Source organism: Equus przewalskii, chromosome 27 (genome assembly GCF_037783145.1).
Source record: "Equus przewalskii isolate Varuska chromosome 27, EquPr2, whole genome shotgun sequence".
NCBI classification, from domain to species: domain Eukaryota; kingdom Metazoa; phylum Chordata; class Mammalia; order Perissodactyla; family Equidae; genus Equus; species Equus przewalskii.
Genome location: NC_091857.1, coordinates 4075703 through 4099898, shown reverse-complemented (window position 1 = coordinate 4099898; position 24196 = coordinate 4075703).

Sequence of the window (24196 nt, the reverse complement as noted above, 5' to 3'; positions counted from 1 at the left end):
AGAAGAGTATTAAAGCCTAGAACTCCTGGAAATGGAGCTCAACAGAAAACACGGCCAGGAGTCCTCCACCTCCAGCCCAGTTCTTATGACACTATGAAATTCCGGCTCCCGCGTGCTGGTCAACTATACTCTGGAATTTTCAGACTATAGATAAGAGGAATTTCAGATAATCCCTTAATCCAATTTGAGTGAGTGTATGTTTCCTTGCAATTGAAAAGTTCCAAACACACCAAGCAGACCCACTGTGAGACTTCTGGCTGTCACAGAGCTGCATCATGCCACAGCAGAGATGCTCATGAGAAAATGACAACTGATGAAACTTCAAGGTGCCTGGCTCTTAATCTGTTCATTATCCCAACTCACTACTGTACTAAATCTTCTTTACTCTAAACACTAAACTTCTGCAAAAAAATTGTCTAGAAAGTAGTTTTCAGATTCATACACAAAAAAATAAAAAGAGAAATATAATGGTCCTTCGGCAGAAATACTGAAGATAAAATGTGAAAATGGGCTTAGCATACAAAAGATATTTCTGAACATGCTAGAAACATGCTAAAAAGATTATAGTATAAAGCAGGTGAAATTTGGAGTACAGACTTCACCATTATGTCAAATAAGTTGAAGTAAATATCTCTATGAAACAAGATAGCATAGTGAGATATAGAGACTTGAAAAGTGGGACAATGGAAAGAAATGAAAAGTTATGCTACAGAATTAATATATTTATTTATTTACGTATAAAGTAGAAAAATAACATCATCACAGAAGTACAGGTTACATTGGAAGCAGATAAGGGAAAATATACCACCCTAAAAATAGTTGAGATAGGAATTAAGAAAATTGGGCCAAGTGAAATGTAAAAGAAAATGCATAAAATAGGTTTTGAGAAAATAATAGCCGTGTATGACAGAAAAAGATAATTTCATGCAGGCAATATTGCTGGAAGTAAAACAAGTGGAATAGGGTAAATTAAAGCAGAAACAAATGGAAAAGCTTTTCAAAGAGACAATTTAAGAAAACTTGCACAAAATAAATGGAAACTTGAATCTACATACTAAAGCCACAACTTTTGTTTAGGAAAAAATTGATGCAGGTCAATTAATACAAGTGTACTTCAAGAAAAATAACAATTTTATGGCATTCAGGGGGAAAATTCAATTTGTCTATAAGTTGGATTAAATAAAGCTGGCTTCAGAACCAGGTTGTAACAACATGAAAATCAGAAAATGAAGAAGCATTGTTTCAAAATCATAAGGCAAGTAAAGTGTCATTCAAGAATTTTAGATCAAGCGAAACTCTTGTTCAAGCATGAAAGAAACAGAAATTTACAAACTCTAGAAACATGATCCTAATAAGCCAATTCAGAGGACAAGCTTTAGCAAAAAAGATGAATGTAACAAATTGATAAAATTAGTGAGTTTTAAAATCTTTGTAAATGCTAATAACACTACACAACTCTGGCAATTAAGGTGACAGAACGTGGAATGAAAAAATTGCTACACAGTGTGGTGATATGTAAATAATAATACACACCAATAAAATCCAGCAGTTTCAGAGTGTAAAGAAAGTGAATAATGGGATAAGGCCATAGTGGCTATGTAGGAGGTGGAGAGAACACGAAGTCTCTGGAGGCGTGTTAACATAGGGAGAAGCATAGTTCTGGGGTCAGGTTGGAAGCCTGACTCTGCCTCATCTGCTCTGTGACCATGAACAAGTTGATTAAATCGCCTGTGCCTGACTCTTCACATCTGCATGATCGTGTGTTCCTACACATACGGTTGTTGGCAGCATCAGATTGAGTGAGTCAGTATTTGCAGCATACTCAGAAAGTGCCTGGCGCGCGTTATCCCTAGAAAGGCAGTCTTGACCTGAGAATAGAGGGTAAGGTAGTATTTAGGAGCTCAGTCTCTAAGCTGACCTGGGTTCAAATCTCAGGTCCACGTCTAGTGCTTTAAAAAAGAGTCTAAAATTTCAATGTTACCTTCTCTTATCCCCTTGGAGTCTCTGGAAGTAAAATAGACAAATTCTTCTGCTAATATGAATTATACCATTCCTCCCCAATTTGGAATACAGAAATAGCTGCAACAGTTCTTTCTTAAACTGTCTGTATGTAGAAGGGCCTTCTGGTTTGTTGTTAATGATATAAAAATATTTGCCTTGTGCTACCTTGAAAGCCCTACTCCATCTACTTACAATGTTCAATGTATTTTTCAATGTCATATAATGTTCTCCTGGAGGTACTATAGTTTATTTTACCAAGACCCCATTTTGAGACATTTAGTTTTTGTTTATTTGTCATTGCAAAGAATGCTGTAATAGATAAGCTTTCAGTGAAATCTTTAAGTCCATCTATTCTTATTTCTTTTGAATAAATTCTTAGAAGTAGAATTGTTGATTCAGGAGGATTATTTAATTGTTGATAATTATTTAAAAAAACATTGTTCATTAAAGTTATAGCAACTTATGTTCCCATTAGCACTGAGAGTTTCTGGTTAAACCTCTGCCAACAACCAATATCAGTATCAGTTTTTAAGTTGAAAGTCATATTTTATTGCTTGATTTTGCAAATCATTTGTTATTGGTGAGAGTACATAGAATGACTGTTACAGGATCTGAGAACCACATTGTTTTTTATTCAAATCCTGGATTTGCTGATTGCTGGCAATGTGTCTTTATCCAAGTTAATTTCATTTACACTTTGTTTATCTGTAAGATCAGAAAATTACAGTGCCTTGCCCGAAGTACTTTTACAGGCTTTTATTGATATGTTGCATGTTGAGTAGTTTGCACATGGTATATGAATAATAACTGGCAGCTTACGTAAATGCACCCTTCCTATATTAGTGATGCATATTTTTAGGTAAAGAATATCTTCATGTTCTTGCACTTTTCATTGAGGTGCTGCTTGTTTAGTGGGAGAACTGTTACATACAAACTGACCTCCAGGAGATTGGCCTGCCACCTGCCACCTTTCGGTTTGCTGTGACTGTTCTTGCCCTGTGACTCCTAGAAAAGCTGCTTTGGAAAACTATTGATTCTCACTGCCAAATAGTGGTTGTCATTTCCACGTCTGCACCTAGCCTCCCCTTTTCTCTATTTCTCATAAGGCAGTAATCCCTACTTCCTCCCTATAATTTTGCTTTCCCTGGGAGGGCAACTATGAGTGTGGCCTTGCTGTCTTCCTTCTATCTGGTCCCATCTGTACTGTGTCTAACAGAAATTAACCCATGTTCCTAGCAGGGGTATGTTATTATTTCTGACTTTATGCTTATGATGTGAGTGTCTCTCTTCCAGGATTGGTTCATGAAGAATTTATATTCATGTTTATATCTTACCCAAAGTGAATCCTGGAAACATATTCAGACAATCAATGTTTATAAATATTGGTTTTGTCAACTTATTTATATGCCTTTTTCCCCCCTGGGGAAACAATTAATTTGGCATGAATTCTTCAGATGTTCTTGGCTAGCTTCCAGGTGTTTAAAAATAACTAGATTAAAATAGGCAAAAGCATGTTTAATTTTGTGTCATCTTTGAACCCACTTATATGTTCTCTGTTTGAACATTCTAGTGAATGTAAATCTTTTATTACATTTTTTTAATCAGAACTAGAAAAGAATGTTCTCATGTTAGAGATTTAGTTCTCCACCCAACTAAGGAAACAGTAGACACTATGAAGTATGACATGATTTCTAATAAATTCCTAATTAAGATCTGTTGCTCTGTATTTGTGTGATGAGTGGGAGACAAAAGTACTGAAACTTTATTCAAATATCATAGTTATTATATAGGTAATATAAACTATTTCCACTTAGCTCTATTTATATCTTTATCTCTTATTGTTTTAGAAACTAAATATGCTTTATATAAAAGGGAAAAAAGAACATCTTCAAATGTAGGAAAAAATAAAACCTAAACTTTGGGGAAATATGTATATATAAGCAAATTGCTTCTTTTTTTTTTTTTCAGAAAAAGATTCACCCTAAGCTACCATCTATTGCCAACTTCCTCTTTTTGTTTCCTCTCCGAAGCCCGACTGCATGGTTGTGTCTCCTGGTTGTAAGTCCTTCTAGTTCTATGTGAGCTGCTGCCACAGCACGGCTACTGACAGGTGAGTGGTGTGGTTCTGCGACTGGGAAATGAACCCGGGCCAACAAAGCAGTGACAGCGCTGAACTTTAACCAGTTCGCCATCAGGGCTGGCTCAGCAAATTGCTTTTGCATCTTTAAAAACCTGAATTGCTTCTGAGAGTCCTGCTTACCAAAACAAAGTGTTTGTCAAAGCTAATCTTTTACCATAATCCTTCTATATCACAATGAAACAAGGAAAACCTATTGTCTACCAGTACACTACTGTTACTCAAAATCTTGGTTGATTTTTTCTCCAACCTGGGCTTGTAAAAACTCGTAATAATTGAATATAGTTTCTCAAGAGGAAGATTTACTATAAATGAATTTTTACATCATTTTTAGTTTCTATTACTTTGACTTTCTTCAACTGAGCTCAAAGTATCCCAATGTCCTTCCATCCCCCAAATCTCTTGAATTATAAGCAAACTTTCCTCATTTATTTATTACTAAATCAACTTAAGCACTTTACAGTCTTGCTATGGAAGTTTGGTCCAGAAATGAACTGCAGTGGTATGACTTAGGAGCTTTTAAAAATGCAGAATCTTAGTCCACATTCCAGACTTACTGAGTCAAAAATCTACATGTTAAAGTCATGGTCTTATGTACATTAAAGTTGGAAAACATTACCAATGTGTAAACCTCATCCACCATTTTCTTGTGTCCCACCAAATATTGAGATTGCTTTGAGGAAGGTTACCAAGAATTCTGTAATAATCAAACCCAGTTTTTCCACAGGTCACCTCTTCTTCTAGTCTTTTTTCTATGTGTTTCAATGTTGGTCAACATTCCTTTCTGAAGTTTTCTTTCCTGAATCTTTTATGGTAGTAGTGGGACTTCTCTTTCTCCTCTTGGAACCATCCTCATTCTCTTCTTTCCAACACCAATGGTAAGAACACTATAATATTCTGAATTTTTCCAGCATTTTTATCCTATTCTATTCCTTGATAAAATTATATTTATTATTAAAACTTGAATGATTACTTTGAAGTGCTTGACTTTCAAATCATCTCTGGCTGCAATGATCTCTTGAGATCTCTTTTATCTTAAACAGCTTGATGAGAATCCCAACCTGGGTATCTTCAATATCAATGGGTTCAAACCTAATTTAGAGCTTTTCTTCCCAAACTAGATTTTTCTCTTCTACTTTGGCTATTAGGCAAAATGTCATATTTTATTTCTCAGTCCATGATAAATTCCTTAAAGTTGTACATCTATTTAATCTATTTAGCACCTTATAATGTGAAGGCAGGATATTAAACAATTACTATATAGCTTAGTTGACTAACCAAATTCTTGTATTCAAATATCAATTTAGTTCTATCCTACTAAAGTGGTTCTTAGGAATATTTGGTGGGGTTCTCTAAATGAGAGTTATTATAATAATATAGGAAAGAGTTGATTGAACTAAAATCACCCTACAGAATGAACTGTATGGAGAATACCATATAGCTGCCTAGTGCATGTAAATTACATATACCTATATTTGCATGTCTATATAGATATCTCTCTCAATCTACCTATCGCTCCATCTATTAAAAACTACTTGAAATATTCCTATGTGGTTAAAATAAATCCTCTTTGAAGATATGTGAAGTATTTGTTAAAAATTGTAAATGAAGTCTTATACACTGTTTGTACAGATCTTTTTCTTCATTTATTGTACTTTTGCTTCCATGTTCACTCATCTTGCTAAGTGTTACCTTTATATCATCTCCCTTGATACATTGGACTTATCACATATTTTTCAGGGTTTATATGTAATCCACAGAGAAATTTTGATTTATTTAATGGCTCCAAACTAGAAGTAAACTCAGAAAGTCCAGTGACTATGTTTCTGTAGCATTTTCTAAATATTACAGTCTATGCTTATTAGCGCAGGTACCATGTCTATCTTACACTTTGAAGGGCCTAAAATACAGTGAGGCTGAGGTCAATGGGAAAAGATAACAGGTTTTGGACTTTATTTAAAATTCTGAGCTTTTCTGATTGTGTGGCCTAGATAAATAATGTAAACTTTCTGAGATTCCATTTCTTTGCCTATAAAATGTTGCAATCATACATACTCTTATGGGTGTTTTAAAGAATAAATAACGGCATTTTACAGTGGTTGGTAGCAGAGGCTTTGGGGATTACTCAGACCTCAAGGGAAAACCTGGTTCTAATGTCTACTATCTGTATAATCTGGTGACGGTTATACCACTTCCGAATAGATCAGTTTCCACATGGGTAAAATAGTGATAATAATTCTGATATAGTTTTTGATACTATTAAACAAGGCATTGTGTGTTACAACAACAAAAAAATTTCTCTTATACAGGCATGCACTGCATAACGATGTTTTAGTCAATGATGGACTACAAAAACAACAGTGGTCCCATAAGCTGGTACCATGTAGCCTAGGTGTGTAGTCAGCTATACCATCGAGATTTGCGTAAGTTCACTCTATGATGTTTACACTACTATGAAACCACCTAATGACACATTTCTCAGAACGTATCTCCATTGTAAAGCGATGCATGACTATAGACTTAAATAGTATCTACAATTATATTAACTTCTAAAACATGATCACTTTATGTTAATTTTTTTCCTTGCATCATTTCTAATTATTTCTTTACACTTGCTGTGCTATACCAATTGAGTTTAGGAGTCTGAAACCAGATTTTCAAGTACTGGAGATAAAACACATAAAAGTACTTTAGCAACTCTAAAATGACATATAATGACAGCTATTAAATTAAATTGCAGATGATATTGGTCATCAACTAATTTATTCAACAAATCCTTAGGTGAATAAGTTCAGGCTCTATGTTGGGAACTCTGGAATGATACAAACAGGCTCTGCCTTAAGGGATTCAGAAATTAGTGGATGACAGACTCATATATGCAGCAACTGCAATAGTTTGATGCATTCGTGGTAGGAATAGGCACAGGAGACTAAAGGACGACCCTCCACCAAATAGGACAGAATTCATTTGCCTGAGTTTTACATGAAAACGTTGTAATTGAAGGCTGATTGTTTTCCTTTCAATTATCAACTCCCATTTCACTTATGTAGTAGTTAATTTTATGTGTCAACTTGACTGAGCCACTGGGTGCCCAGATATGAGGCCAAACATTATTCTGAGTCTATGAGGGAGTTTCTGGGTGAGATTAACATTTGAATTGGTAGAATGAGTAAAATAGATTGCCGTCCCTAATGTGAGTGGGCCTCAACCTATCAAATTGAAGACCTGGAGGAACAAAAAGGCTAAGTAGGAGGGAATTCCTCCTGGCTGACTGCGTGAACTGGGACATTGGTCTGTTTCAGCCTTTGGACTTGGACTGAAACATTGGTTTATTTGGGGTCTTGAGCCTCTGGCTTTTGGACTGAAATGTATACCAACAGCTCTCCTGGGTCTCCAACTTGCTGACTACAGATTTTGGGACTTCCTAGCCTCCATAATCACATGAGCCAATTCCTTATAATCAATCTGTGTATATTCACATACATACACATCCTATTGGCTCTGTTTCTCCGGAGAACCTAGACTAATATGCTCCATTTTTAACTTATTGTGTCTGCCATCTAACTCCCCGACTCTTCCACTCTAGGATCAGATCCATTAAAGGACTAAATCAAAATAAAATGATTTCATAGCCAATTCAGATAAAACTAAAACATTTTCCTTGGCAGTAGTGAGACTGTAGAAGAACATCAGAAAAAATGATGTTTATACCAGTTATTGAGTATTTTTTTTTTTCAAAATAAGGCCTTGAGGCCCTATGCCACTCTCAACTCACTGGTATCTTGTAATTTGCCCTTTCATCTAAGCTGTCCAAAAATTGATGACCTTTTATCTTTTACATCAACTGATATATTCCTAACTTAGTTACTCCCAGTAATTACATGGAACCTACTAAACTACCACTAATGTGAAAAACACTGATGCAAAAGCCGTTAGTTTCTTAGTTATATCTTCTTACTATTATGTTTTTCTTCATGGTTCAAAAGATGCCAAATGCAAAGTTTACAGCAGTGGCTGACAGAGAGATTCTTTGCCAGCAGCAAAGTAGTTCAAGTGAGTTATAAAATCTGCATGGTCAAATTGAATTCAGAGAAAGTTTGACTTAACTCCTAGAGGCAAAGATTAATTTTATTAGGGAAAAAAACGCCACCAAGTTAGTCTGTAAGTCATAATGTCTAATATTATTGAAATGCTTAAAAAGTTATAGGATATAAAGCTTGGCTTTATGTGAATTCTCAAATAGTTAATGACAGTAGAAGATAAACCATATACTAGCAGTTCACTGTATATGAGAAAGGTAAGGAAATACACTTATATTGAAGAATATATTGTCTAGACTTAACTAGTAAGCAAGATTTTCAAAGCGGTCTCCCTTGGGGCTAATATCTACAGCAATGCATTCAGCACACCTTGTTTCTTAAATAATAAATGATGTTTTTGAGCATTAACTATGCTTAGAGTTTAGAATCACTGTCAAAAAATGAGAAGAGAAAAATCATATAAAACTGAAGTTAGGAGAAAGAACATGTAAGAGAGAGATAGAGAAGGGAAACCTTTGTGAAAAAGTGTACTTCATGTGTACTTTATTCCTGCAGTGTTAATCATTTTGTGTGTATGTGTGTGTGTTTATTACACAAGCAAAGGAACATTGAACTGAAAATGTCTAGATGACCTTAGTCACTAGATATGAGAGCTTTGGCTAGACAACATCAATATATCTGGTAGCTCCAGAATTCTAATTATCTTTCAGTATATAAGACTTCATTAATACGGAAATGTCAGTCTGAATTTATTTGCTTAGACTGATGAATTTCAAATAATCATATGGCCACAGAAGTTTATTCTTGAAAGAAAACAACAAGGATACATCTATAAAATATAGAGTTATTATATGTTGGCTTAATGTATGTTAATACATCATCATTTCATTCATAAACAAATTTTTGTATCAATTGACATGTTATTTACAAATGCTAAAATCCTAATTATATGGCATTATTACCTTCAAATATTCAGATGAATATTTTAAAGATTTATAGTTTTAAATCACATTTATCTTTCTTCCAGGATCTCATATTAAGTTTGGGTTGGAATATTTAGTAATTCTGGTTAGCTAACATGGAAGAAAGAGTGAGATATAAGTGGGAAGTTTCTTTTCATTCCCAAGTTTATTGTAAACTAAATATGTCATGAAATAATTTATATGTAATTCTAAAAATTTATTTTATGTCTGGCAAAAATTTATACAGAATACCTCAAAGATCTTGTGGGTTCAGTTCCAGACTACCACAATAAAGCAAGCATAGCAATAAAATAAATCAAATGTATTTTGGGGCTTCCTAGTGCATATAAAAGTTATGTTAACACTGTGGTATATCCTATTAAGTGTGAAATAGCATTATGTCTAAAAAGCCAATATATATACCTTAATTTAAAAATAATTTATTGATCTTCAGAGTAAGGTGAAGAGTGACATCAGCATCATGGTGGAATGAGTTGTTCCTTTTGTCTCTCCTCTTTAAGTTACAACCAGTCAGACATCCATTGACCAAGAAAGGACACTTTGCACAGCACACCAGCATGCCTGAGAGATCCATGAATCTGTACATCTGAAGGAGAAGGTTGCCCTGACCTGAGGTCTCAAAAAGCATGGTAGCACATGCCAGTGACCAGAGGCTGCAGGACCAGCAATAACACTTATGGCTTAGCCCCTACACCTCCCCCAGCAGTGGCAGGTGGCACTTGTGACCTGAGGCTTTAGCAACAACAGCAGAAACCATGACCCAACCCCCAGTGGTGTTACCTCCAACACTGGCTCTACAAATAGTGAGGGCTGCATACAAGAACCTGGGCCCCCAGCAGCAACAGCAACACCCATGAACCCAGCAGCCCTGGCAGCAGTGCTAACAGTTCCCCCAGATAACCCAGGAGCAGCAGCACAGGTGGTGCGCATGTTAGCAGCACCCAAGTCTTTGGAAAGCCTATGGAGAGACAGTGGGGGAACGCAAGACCCAGGAAACCCTGGAAGCAGCAGAGGTACTTGCAGGTTAGTGATTCTGGTGGTGACACCCGAGACTGCAGCAAGGTCATAGCTGCAAGGCACCAGCAACGTTAGAGACACATGCAGCACAAAGAGGGCACTGATGATGTATCTAGCAGAGGCAGTGGAGGATGGAAAGAGCAGGCTGTCAAATACAACCAGAAGCAGCACAAAACCAAAGTAACCAAAGCAATACCCAAATAAGAAATGTGTTTGCTACCACAAGTGCAATGGAGGAGGATCAATTCATCAAGTATCATGAAGAACTACAGTAACACTGCAGAATAGAAAGAGAATGACAACTTTCCAGAGACCAAACCTGAAGTGACAAAAGATTACAAACTAACAAATAATTCATAATAGCTGTCATAAAGAAACACAACAAGTTGCAAGAAAACTCACAAAGATGGTTCAAAGAGCTCAGGAATAAAATAAATGAACAGAAGGAGTACTTCACCAAAGAGATTGGAACTCTAAAACAAAACCAAACAGAAATATTGGCGACGAAGAACGCAATTAATGAGATGAAAAATAAAGTAGGAAATATTAAAAATAGAGCAGACTATATGGAAGAGAGAATTAGTGATCTCAAAGATAGAAATCTAGAGATGATTCAGGTGGAAGAGGACACAGTACTAAGATTTTTAAAAATGAAGAAATTCTATGAGAAATATCTGACTCAATTAGGAAAAGCAACATAAAGATGACAGGTATCCAGAAGGAGAAGAGAGAGAGAAAGAAGCAGAGAGCTTATTCAAAGAAATAATAGCTGGGAACATCCAAAACCTGGGGAAGAAACTGGACATGCAAATACAGGAAGCTAATAGAACTCCTTAATATTTCAATGTAAAAATACCTTCTCCAAGGCATAATATATTAAAACTATCAAAACTTGATGACGAAAGAAAAAGGATATTAAGGGTCACAATAAAGAAGACAATAACCTACAAAGGAATGCCTATCGGGCTTTCAGGAGATTTCTCAGCAGAAAACCCACAGGCTAGGAGAGAATGGAATGATATTCAAAATACTGAAAGACAAAAACTATCAACCAAGAATACTCTATCCAGTGAAATTATCCTTCATATACGTTGGAGAAATAAAAGTTTTCCCAGACAAACAAAAACTGAGGGGGTCCACTGCCACTACACTTACCTTACAAGAAATATTGAAAAGAACCCTGCTACCTGAAACAAAAAGGCAAGGTTTGCAAATCTTTGAGCAAGGAGATAAATAGACAGACAGAATCAGAAAACTGTAGCTCTGTATCAGAATAGGTTAATAAACACTTAATTATAACATAAAGAATAAAGGGAAAGAACGTATCAACAATAACTATAACCACATCAATTTGTTCACAAACTCACAAAACAAAAAACAATTTGTGACAACAAAAACATAGAAGGGGAAGAGGAAAAGGATGGAACCTGCATAGCCTAATGGAGATAAGAGGCTATCAAAAAAAAAAGACTATCTCATCTATGAGATCTTTTACACAAACCTCATAGTAACAACAAAATGAAAAAGCAGATCAGAATCACAAATCATAAATAAGGAGAAAACTAAGAAAACTATCACAAAAAACCATCAAACTGAAATGGCAGTCAGAAATACAAGGAAAAAAGAAACAATGAAAATATAGACCAACCAGAAAACAAAAGATAAAATGTCAGTATTATGCCCTCATAAGTCAATAATGTATAATGTATCAATAAATATAAATAGATTGAATTCACTATTCAAAAGACACAGAGTGGTGGCATGGATTAAAACCAAGACCCAACGCAATATGCTGCCTCCTGGGAACACATCTCAGTTCCAAAGGCAAACATAGGCTCATAGTTAAGGGATCAAAGATGATACTACAAGCAAATGTCAACCTAAAGAAAATGGGTGCAGCTATAATTATATCAGACAAAACAGACTTCAACAAAAAAGATAACAAGAAACAAGGATGGACATTATATAGTGATAAAAGGGACATTCAACCAAGAAGACGTAACACCCATTAATATACATGCACTTAACACAGGCACACCAAAGTATATAAAGAAACTATTAACCTAAAGGGAGAACTAAAGGGAGAAATTGACAGCAACACAATAATAGTAGAGGACTTTAACACCTCACTTATGTGAATGGATAGATCATCCAGACAGAAAATCAACAAGGAAACAGTGGCCTTAAATGAAACTCTAGACCAGATGGACTTAATAGATATATAGAGAACATTCCATCCAAAAACAGTAGAATACATATTTTTCTCAAGTGCACATGGAATATTCTCAAAGATAGACCACGTGTTGGGGAACAAACAAGCATCAATAAATTTAAGAAGATTGAAATCATATCAAGCATCTTTTCTGACCACAATGGTATGAAACTAGAAATCAACTGAAAGAAAACTAGAAAAATCACAAATATGTGGAAACCAAACAGCATGCTAGTGAACTACTATTGGATCAACAAATAAATCAAAGGAGAAATAAAAAAATACCCGGAGACAGATGAAAATGAAAATAGAACACACAAACACTTATGGGATGCAGCAAAAGCACTACCAAGAGGGAAGTTTATAGTAATACAGGTCTACCTCAAGATACAAGAAAAATCTCAAATAAACAATCTGACATTATACCTAAAAGAACTAAAAAAGAACAAAAAAGCCCTAAGTCAGTAGAAGGAAGGAAATAATGAAAATCAGGACGGAAATAAATTATATAGAGACTTGAAAACAATAGAAAGGATCAATGAAACTAAGAGCTGGTTCTTTGAGAAGATAAACAAAATTGATAAGCCCTTAGCCAGACTCATTAAGAAAAAAGAGAGAAGATTCAAATAAGTAAAATCAGAAATGAAGAGGAGAAATTAAGACAGGCACCACAGAAATACAAACGATTATAAGAGAATACTATGAAAAGCTATACGCCAACACATTGGAGAATCTAGAAGAAATGGATAAACTCTTAGAATCATATAACCTCCTAAAACTGCATCTAGAAGTAGAGAATCTGAATAGGCCAATCACATTTAATGACATTAAAACAGTAATAAAAAATATCCCAAAAAATCCAAGACCAGATGGCTTTTCTGGTGACTTCTACCAAATATTCAAAGAAGATTTAATATCTATCTTTCTCAAACTCTTCCGAAAATTGAAGAAGATGGAAGGCTTTCTAACTCATTTTACAATGCCAACGTTACCCTGAAACCAAAACCAGACAAGGACAACAGAAAAAGGAAAGTTTACAGGTGAATATCACTGAGAAATGTAGACACAAAAATCCTCAGCAAAATATTGGAAAATTGAACACAACAGTACATTAAAAGGTTCATACACCACAATCAAGTGGGATTTATTCCGGGGATGCAGGAATGGTTCAACATCCACAAATCAATCAATGTGACACACCACATTAACAAATGAAGAATAAAAATCACATGATCATCTGAATAGAAGAAGAGAAAGCATTTAACAAGATCAGGCATCCATTTATGATAAAAACTCTCAACAAAATGAGTATAGAAGGGAGGTTCTCGTCAAGATGGCACTGTGAGCAGACGTTGAACTCGCCTCCTCCCACAAACACACCAGGTTACAACAATTTTAGGAAGAATCACCCTAGATTGACAACTGAAAACTGGATAAAAAGAACCCCCACAACAAGGGACAGTCCTGACGAAAGCAGAAGAGGCAGTAACTCTGGCCAGAGAGGAAAAAAGCCATCTTTGGGAGCAGCGGAGCTTCTCAGCTGGCCAGGCAGGATCCGCCCTAAGGTACGAGCCCTCCCTGGAGGAGTGAGGTCCGGAGCAGGGGCAATACTGTTATAACCATCCTTCGGACTCAGCCCAACAGAGAGGGAGGTCTTACTGTCTGGCTTTGCTGGCTATTAACTGCAGCGAGGACACCCCCAGAAAAGCTATCGGCTGAAAACCGAAAAGATCCAGGTCTTAAAGGGCCCACGCACAAACTCACTCATTGCAGCAATCTAAAATCACCAGAAAGAAGGCTGACTGTCCTTTGGTGAAATGAGACTCACCTGGTGGGCTCTGGGGGCATCTTGGTGAGAGGAGGATCCTCTCCGGAGACTGAGACATTGGTGGGGGCCGTTGTTTTGAGCTGGTGCAGGTGTGCTGATATGGACACAGGTGGGGGCCATTGAGGTGCATCCCTTGGGCTGTTAGCCCACGGGTCTGCCACACCCACTAGAGCACAGATTTAATCCAGTTCAGCCAGGGCAGGCAACCCGCCCTAGGGACTGGCCCCACCTAACAGCAAGCCCTCAGGCTACTTTTCAGCCTGCATTGACTGAATGCCTTGATCCTCTACAGGCAGGCAAAGGTGTCTGCCTCTGTGGGACAGGGCTTGTGTGAGGACCTGGTGAACTGTGGCGGGCATTGGGGCAGAGGTGTGGGCCTCTGCAGTGTGGTGGTGGGGTATGCTCCACGGGGTTGAGAAGTGTGCAGGGACCAGGACTGTGCTGACAGTGTATGTGGTCCACAGGGGCGTGAGGCTTAACAGCAGCAGAAGACTTGTGTTTCACAAATAGCCATAAGAAGGATCAGCCCCACCTTCCAATGCCTGAAACAACTGAGTGCCTCCACACCAGGGGCTAGCCCTACTCAGCTGCACTCCTAAGAGAACTGACATCAGCCTTGTTGGCCTCAGGCCTATCACAACTGTACGCCCCTGAGCCTAGCAACCAGCTACACTGGGTACCAACCCAATTAAGAGGACAATTGAAATAAGAGTGTGCTAATAGGTGGGACCAAGATGGAGGAGTGAGTGGTCTTCTTTGTCTCTCCCCAGTCGAATCTACAACTAATTGGACGTTCACCGATTAACAAGGGATATCCAGATAGCATCTCAAGATGCCTAAGAGTCTCGTACTACTATACATCAGAAGGCAGACAGACTTCCCCCTGGGAGGAGGTGGAAATAGGTGAAAACTCTCTGACCCCCAACCACTGGGCAGCCTAGTTCCTGCAGGAGGCTCTCTTCCAGCGGACTCCCCCATAGCATCGCCACACACCAAGGGCGGGAGTGTGCACTCCCCAGTGGAGCGACAGGGGAAACAGGTGACAACAGCCCTACTCAAGCCCCCCACGATTACACCTAAGCCCAGGGGGAATCCCCAGGGTCCTGCACCCACTGGCAGGGAAGGCCTCCACTCGCGATTAGCAGGGAGGCCCTTCCCAGAATCCAGAACAAAGGGAAGCTCCTGGAGGTCGGGTTCCCTGGCACGGCACCAGACCGAAAGCTGTTGCTGGGCCTACTGTCTCCAGCACACGAGTCGGTGCAGGGGGCGCCCGGACATCCCATGGACCTGCTTGGGGACAGGTTTGGAGCTCCAGCGCCCGGCTCTGTGGCTCAGGGGGAGGCTCCAGGGTCCCACATCTCCCCAGCAGGGAGGGCCTCTGCTCGCCATTAGCAAGGAGGTCCCGCCCAGAATCCAGAACAAAGGGAAGCTCCCAGCGGGTGGATTCCCTGGCACTGCACCAGACCACCAGCTGCTGCTGGGCCCGTGGTCTCTGGTGCAGCGGGTGCCCGGACTTCCTGTGGACGTGCTTGGGGACTGGGTGGAGCTCCAACACCCAGCTCTGCAGCCTGGGGGGATGATCCAGGGTCCTGCACCCCCCCAGCAGGGAGGGCCTCTGCTTGCCATTGGCAGGGAGGCCCCGCACAGCATTTGGAACACCAGAAAGCTCCCTAGAGCAGAATTCCCCACAAGGCAGCAGCTCACAAGCCACCGCCAGGCCCACAGACTCTGGCTGTGTCCCAGACAAGGCAAGGGGCTCCCAGAGATCCCATGAGAGTGGAGTGGGGCAGAGTGGAGCTCCAGTGAAACAGCTATGTAGCCCAGCGGGGAACTCCAGGTTCCTACAGCAGCCTCAGTGAAAGCATCTGCACAGGACTAGTGGAGAGGTCCCAACTGGCAATCACAAGGTGGGAAGGCCCTGGGGCAAAAGTAGCACAGCTAGGTGAGCTAATGACAGACTGCAGAAGATACACATAGCTCTGCTGGGACCTATAGTGGACAAGTGTGAACTTGTGGGCTCTGTTAGGGACAAAGCGGCTATTATAGGTGATCCTGCTCCTGGCTGCTGGGAAAGCCCAAACACTGCTGCAGACCACAAGGAGGGAGCGCCTCTAAGTGGGCTGCAACAGTAGGCACCAGCAGCCTGAGGCTCCCTTCTGATTGTCCCCACAACCCACGAGGGACTCCACAGGACCACTGTGACTATGAGGAGGGGTCCAGGTCCAGTCAGTAACAGCTGACAGGGTTCCTGGTTGGTGGAGTCTAAACAGCTGCCCCCCAACACACACACACACACACACACCAGTCACAACAAGTGGAAGCAGCGACTAAACTCCATCTCTATGCGGAGGCACAAATCCACGCCGTCAAGCAGTGTGAAAAAAATATTAAATCTCTAGAACAGAAGGAAAATGATAAGCACCCAGAAAACAGTCCCAAAGACAATGAAATCTATAACTTAAATGACAAGGATTTCAAAACTGCCATTCTGGAAAAATCTCAACGTGTTAAAAGAGAATTCAGATAGACAACTCAATGAGTTCAGGAGCTATGTCACAAAAGAGCTTGACACTATAAAGAATAACCAATTAGAAATACTGGAGATGAAGAACACAATGGAGGAGATTAAGAAAAATCTGGACTCTCTGAACAGTAGGGTCGATAATATGGAGGACAGAATTGGCAATTTGGAGGATAGGAATATAGAAACGCTGCAGGCAGAGGAGGAGAGAGAATTAACAGTAAAAAGAAATGAAGAAACTCTCCGAGAATTATCCGACTCAATTAAGAGATGCCACATAAGGATTATAGGTATACCAGAGGGAGAAGAGAAGGAGAAGGGGGCAGAAGGCCTGTTCAAAGAAATAATAGCTGAGAACTTTCCAAACTTGGGAAGAGAGATGGAACTTCATGTGACAGAAGCCAATAGATCTCCAAACTTTATTAACACAAGAAGACCAACCCCATGGCATATAGTAGTGAAACAAGCAAAAGTCAACGACAAAGAGAAAATACTAAGGGCAGCCAGGCAGAAGAAAATAACTTACAAAGGAAACCCCATAAGGCTATCAGCAGATTTCTCAGGAGAGACCTTACAGGCTAGAAGAGATTGAAATGAAATATTCAAAACTCTGAAGGACAAAAACCTGCAGCCAAAATACTCCACCCAGTGAAAATATCCTTCAAATATAATGGAGAAATAAAAACTTTCCCAGATAAACAAAACTTAAGGGAGTTCATCACCACAAAACCTCCTCTTCAAGAATTGCTCAGGAAGAACCTCATTCCTGAAAAATCAAAAAAAGGAAAGGGGTTACAAAATCCAGAACAAAGGAGATAAGCAGAAGGACAATAACACAAAGTAACAGCTCTCCATCAGGACAAAATGCAAAAGAACTGGAAAACAAGTGATAAAATGACAACAGTAGGCCCCCACGTTTCAATAATCAGTCTAAACGTCAGTGGATTGAACTCTCCAATCAAAAGGCACAGAGTGGCAGGATGGATCAAAGAACAAGATCCAACAATATGTTGCCTCCAGGAAACACACCTCAGCCCCAAAGATAAACACAGACTCAAAGTGAAGACATGGAAGACAATACTCCAAGCTAATAATGAACAAAAGAAAGCAGGTGTTGCCATACTTATATCAGACAAAGTAGACTTCAAAGCAAAACAGATAAAGAAAGACAAAGAAGGGCAGTATATAATGATAACAGGGACGTTCCACCAAGATGACATAACAGTTATAAATGTATATGCACCTAACACAGGAGCACCAAAATTCGCAAAGAAACTATTAACAAAACTAAAAGGAGACAGCAACAGCAATACAATAATAGTAGGGGACCTCTATACCCCATTAACACCAATGGACTGATCATCCAGACAGAAAATCAACAAGAAAATTATAGAATTCAATGAAAAATTAGATCAGATGGACCTAATAGATATATATAGGACACTTCATCCAAAAACAGCAGGTTACACATTCTTCTCAAGCGTGCATGGAACATTCTCAAGGATAGACCATATCTTGGGAAACAAAGCAAGCATCAATAAGTTCAAGAGGGTTGAAATAATATCAAGCATCTTTTCTGAACACAATGCTATGAAACTAGAAATCAACTACAAGAATAAAGCTGGGAAAGTGCCAAAAACGTGGAGACTAAACAACATGCTACTGAACAAACAATGGATTATTGAAGAAATTAAAGAAGAAATCAAACATTATCTGGAGACAAATGAAAATGAAAACACACCATACCAAATGATTTGGGATGCAGCAAAGGCAGTCCTAAGAGGGAAATTCATTGCAATACAGGCTCACCTCAATAAGCAAGAAAAATCTTACATAAACAACCTCAAATGACACCTAAGAGAATAAGAAAAAGAAGAACAAACAAAGCTCAAAGTCAGTAGAAGGAGGGAAATAATAAAAATTAGAGCACAAATAAATGATATTGAATAAAAAAAGACAGTAGAAATGATCAATGAAACAAAGAGTTGGTTCTTCGAAAAAATTAACAAAATCAACAAACCCTTAGCCAGACTCACTAAAAAAGAGAGAAGTCTCAAATAAATAAAATTAGAAACGAGAGAGGAGACATCACAACAGATGCCGAAGAAATACAAAGGATCCTAAGAGAATACTATGAAAACCTATATGCCAACAAATTGAACAACCTAGAAGAAATGGATAAATTCCTAGACTCATACAACCTACCCAAACTGAATCAGGAAGAAATAGAGAATCTGAATAGACCAATCACAAGTAAAGAAATAGAAACAGTAATCAAAAACCTACCCAAAAGTAAGAGTCCAGGACCAGACGGTTTCTCTGGAGAATTCTACCAAACATTCAAAGAAGATTTAATACCTATCGTTCTCAAACTATTCCAGAAAATAGAGGAAGATGGAGCTCTCCCTAATACATTCTATGAAGCCAACATCACCCAGATGCCCAAACCTGACAAGGACAACACAAAGAAGGAAAACTACAGGCCAATATCACTGATGAACATGGATGCAAAAATCCTCAACAAAATTTTGGCAAACTGAATACAGCAATATATCAAAAAGATTATGCACCATGATCAAGTGGGATTTATACCAGGGACACACGGATGGTTCAACATCCGCAAGTCAATCAACGTGATTCACTACATAACAAAATGAGAAACAAAAACCACATGATCATCTCAATAGATGCAGAGAAAGCATTCGACAAGATCCAACATCCATTTATGAAAAATACCCTCAATAAAATAGGTATAGAAGGAAAGTACTCCAACATAATAAAGACCACATATGACAAACCCACAGCCAACATCATACTCAACAGACAAAAACTGAAACCCATCCCTCTCAGAACAGGAACAAGACAAGGGTGCCCACTTTCACCGCTCTTATTCAACATAGTACTGGAGGTTTTGGACAGAGCTATTTGGCAGGAAAAAGAAATAAAAGGAATCCAAATAGGCAATGAAGAAGTAAAACTCTTGCTGTTTGCAGTCAACATGATCTTATATATAGAAAACCCCAAAGAATCCATAGAAAAACTATTAGAAACAATCAACAACTACAGCAAAGTTGCAGGGTATAACAACATACATAAATCAGTAGCATTTCTATATGCTAACAACGAACTAACAGAAAAGATCTCAAGAACTCAACCCCATTCACAATTGCAACAAAAAGAATAAAATACCTTGGGATAAATTTAACCAAGGAAGTGAAAGATCTATACAACAAAAACTACAAGACCTTCTTGAAAGAAATCAACGAGGACATAAAGAGATGGAAAGACATTCCATGCAGCTGGATTGGAAGAATAAACATAGTTAAAATGTGCATACTACCTAAAGCAATCTACAGATTCAACGCTATCCCATTCAGAATTCCAATGTCATTCTTTACAGAAATCGAACAAAGAATCCTAAAATTCATATGGGGCAAGAAAAGACCCCGAATTGCTAAAGCAATCCTGAGAAAGAAGAACAAAGCTGGAGGCATCACAATCCCTGACTTCAAAACATACTACAAAGCTACAGTAATCAAAACAGCATGGTACTGGTACAAAAACAGATGCACAGATCAATGGAACGGAATTGAAAGCCCAGAAATAAAACCACACATCTATGGACAGCTAATCTTTGACAAAGGAGCTGAGGGCCTACAATGGAGGAAAGAAAGTCTCTTCAACAAATGGTGCTGGGAAAACTGGACAGCCACATGTAAAAGAATGAAAATCAACCATTCTTTTTCACCATTTACTAAAATAAACTCAAAATGGATCAAAGACCTAAAGATTAGGCCTGAAACAATGTCTTCTAGAAGAGAATATCGGCAGTGCACTCTTTGACATCAGTTTCAAAAGAATGTTTTTGGACACCATAATCCTTCACATGAGGGAAATAACAGAAAGAATAAACAAATGGGACTTCATCAGGCTAAAGAGCTTCTTCAAGGCAAGGGAAAACAGGATTGAAACAAAAAAACAGCCCACTAAATGGGAAAAAATATTCACAAATTATTTATCTGACAAAAGGTTAATCTCCATAATATACAAAGATCTCACACAACTCAACAATACAAAATCAAACAACCCAATTACAAAATGGGCAGGGGACATGAACAGACATTTCTCCAAAGAAGATATACGGATGGCCAATAGACACATGAAAAGATGCTCATCATCACTAATCATCAGGTAAATGCAAATCAAAACTACACTAAGATATCACCTTACACCTGTTAGAATGGCAAAAATATCCAAAACCAAGAGTGACAAATGTTGGAGAGGTTGTGGAGAAAAAGGAACCCTCATACTCTGTTGGTGGGAATGCAAACTGGTGTAGCCACTATGGAAAACAGTATGGAGATTCCTCAAAAAGTTAAGAATAGAAATACCTTATGACCCAGCCATCCCACTACTGGGTATCTATCCTAAGAACCTGAAATCAGCTATTCCAAAAGCTCCATGCACCCCTATGTTCATCACAGCATTATTCACAATAGCCAAGTCATGGAACCAACCTAAGTGCCCAGCAACTGATGATTGGATAAAGAAGATGTGGTATATATATGCAATGGAATACTACTCAGCCATAAGAAAGGACAAAGTCGTCCCATTCACAACAACCTGGATAGACCTTGAGGGTATTATGTTGAGTGAAATAAGCCAGACAGAGAAAGACGAGCTCTGTTTGACTCCACTCATAGGTGGTAGTTAACATATGGAAAAAGAGAACCGATTGGTGGTTGCCAGGGGAAAGGGGGTGGGGGGAGGGCACTAGGGGTGAAGTGGTGTACCTACAACATGACTAATAATGATGTACAACTGTAATTTCACAAGGATGTTAACTTTCATAACCTTAATTAAAAAAAATAGGGAAAAAAATGAGTATAGAAGGAAAGTACCTCAACGTAATAGAGGCCATATGTGACAAACCCACATCCAACATCTTACTCAATAGAGAAAGATTAAAAGCCATTCTTCTTGATAATAGGAACAAGAGAAGGAGGCGCACTCTCATGACTGTTATTCAACATAGTACTGGAAGTTCTAGCCAGAGCAATTAGGCAAGAAAAAGAAATAAAAGGAATCCAAATTTGAAAGGAAGAAGTGAAACTCTCACTATTTGTTAATGACATGATTCTATATATAGAAAATACTAAAGAATCCACCAAAAAAACTACTAGAAGTAATCAACAAATGCAATAAAGATGCAGGATACAAATTCAACATACAAAAATCAGTTACATTTCTATACACTAATAATCAACTAGCAAAAATTGAAGTCAAGAATACAATCCCAAATATAATCATAACAAAAAGAATAAAATACCTAGGAATAAATTTAACCAAGGAGGTGAAAGACCTGTACACTGAAAACTATAAGACATCATTGAAAGTAATGAAAGAGGACATAAAGAAATGAAAGATATTCCATGCTCATAATTTAGAAGAATAAACATAGTTAAAATATCCCTATTACTCAAAGCAATCTACAGACTCAATGCAATCCCAATCAGAATCCCAATGACATTCTTCACGGAAATAGAGAAAAGTAACCTAAAATGTATATGGAACAACAAAAGACCCCCAAAAGCCAAAGAAATCCTGAGAAAAAAGAACGAAGGAGGAGGTATCGCACTCCCTCAATTCAAATTATACTACAAAGGGCTGGCCCAGTAACGTAATGATTAAGTTCACATGCTTCACTTTGGTGGCCCGGGGTTAGTGGTTTCAGATCCTGGTCGCAGATATACACACCACTCGTCAAGCCATGCTGTGCTGGTATCCCAGATACAAAATGGAGGAAGACTGGCACAGATGTTGGTTTGGGGACAATCTTCCTCAGGAAAAAAGAGGAAGATTGGCAACACATGTTAGCTCAGGGCCAATCCTCCTCACCAAAAAAAAAAAAAAAAAAACCCAAAAAACAAAAATCTACAAAGCGATAGTAATCAAAATGGCATAGTACTGGCAGAAAAACAGACAGCGATCAATAGAATAGGCTGAGAGCTCAGAAATAAGACCACACATCTATGGCCTGCTAATCATCAACAAAGGGCCAAGAACATACAATGGAGAAAGAAAAGTCTCTTCAATAAATGGTGCTGGAAAAACTGGACTGCCATGTGCAAAATAATGAAAGTAGACTATTACCTTACACCATACCCAAAAATTAATCAAAATGGATTACCGACTTGAAGGTAAGACCTGAGACTGTAAAACTCTTAGAGAAAAACATACGCAGCAGGCACTTTGAGGTCAATCTCAGCAGTATCTTTTCAAATACCATGTTTACTTAGGCAAGGGAAACAGAAGAAAAAATAAACAAATAGAAGTATGTAAGACTAAAAAGCTTCTGCACAGCAAAGGAAACCATCAACAAAATGAAAAGACAACCCACCAACTGGGAGAAAATATTTGCATAGCATATATCCGACAAGGGGTTAATATCCAAAATATATAAAAAACTTTTATGACTTTACAACAAAAAATTGAACAATTTAATCAAAAAATGAAGAGGATGTAAACAGATATTTTTCCAAAGAAGATATACAGATGGCCAACAAGCATATGAACACGTGTTCAACACCACTAATTATCAGAGAATTGTAAGTCAAAACTACAATGAGATATCACCTCCCACCCATCAGAATGGCTATAATTAACAAGGCAAGAAATAACAAGTGATGGAGCGGGTGTGAATAGAAGGGAACTCTTATACACTGCTAGTAGGAATGCAATCTGGTGCAGCTGCTATGGAAAACAGTATAGAGAGTTCTCAAAAAATTAAAAATAGAAATACGAATTGATCCAGCTATTCTACTACTGTGTATTTTTCCAGAGAACATGAAATCAATAATTCAAAAGATATATGTATCTCTATGTTCATTGAAGTGTTGTTCACAATAGCCAAGGTGTAGAAGCAACTCAAGTGCCCATCAATGAATGAATGGATAAAGAAGATGTGGTATGTCTGTGAGTGTGTGTTCATATATATGTACCTATATATATACATGTCTACAGTGGAATACTACTGAGCCATAAAAAAGACAAAATTATGCCATTTATGACAACATGGATGGACTCTGAGGGTATTATGCTAAGCAAAATAAGTCAGACAGAGAGAGACAAATACCATATGATTTCACTCATATGTGGAAGATAAACAAAAAAACATATCTCCCAGATAAGGAGAACTGATTGGTGGTTACCAGGGGAGAAGGGGGTGGAGGGAGGGTGAAAGGGGTAAAGGGGCACATATGTATGGTGATGGATAAAAACTAGACTATCAGTGGTGAACAGGATGCAGTCTACACAGCAAGTGAAACACAATAGTGTACATCTGAAATTTACACAGTGTTGTAAGCCAATATGATCTCAATAAAATATTTTAAGAAATACTTTAGTGCTAAAAAACGATAACCATCATCTTAGCCCTCTGAGAGGCATAATCTTTT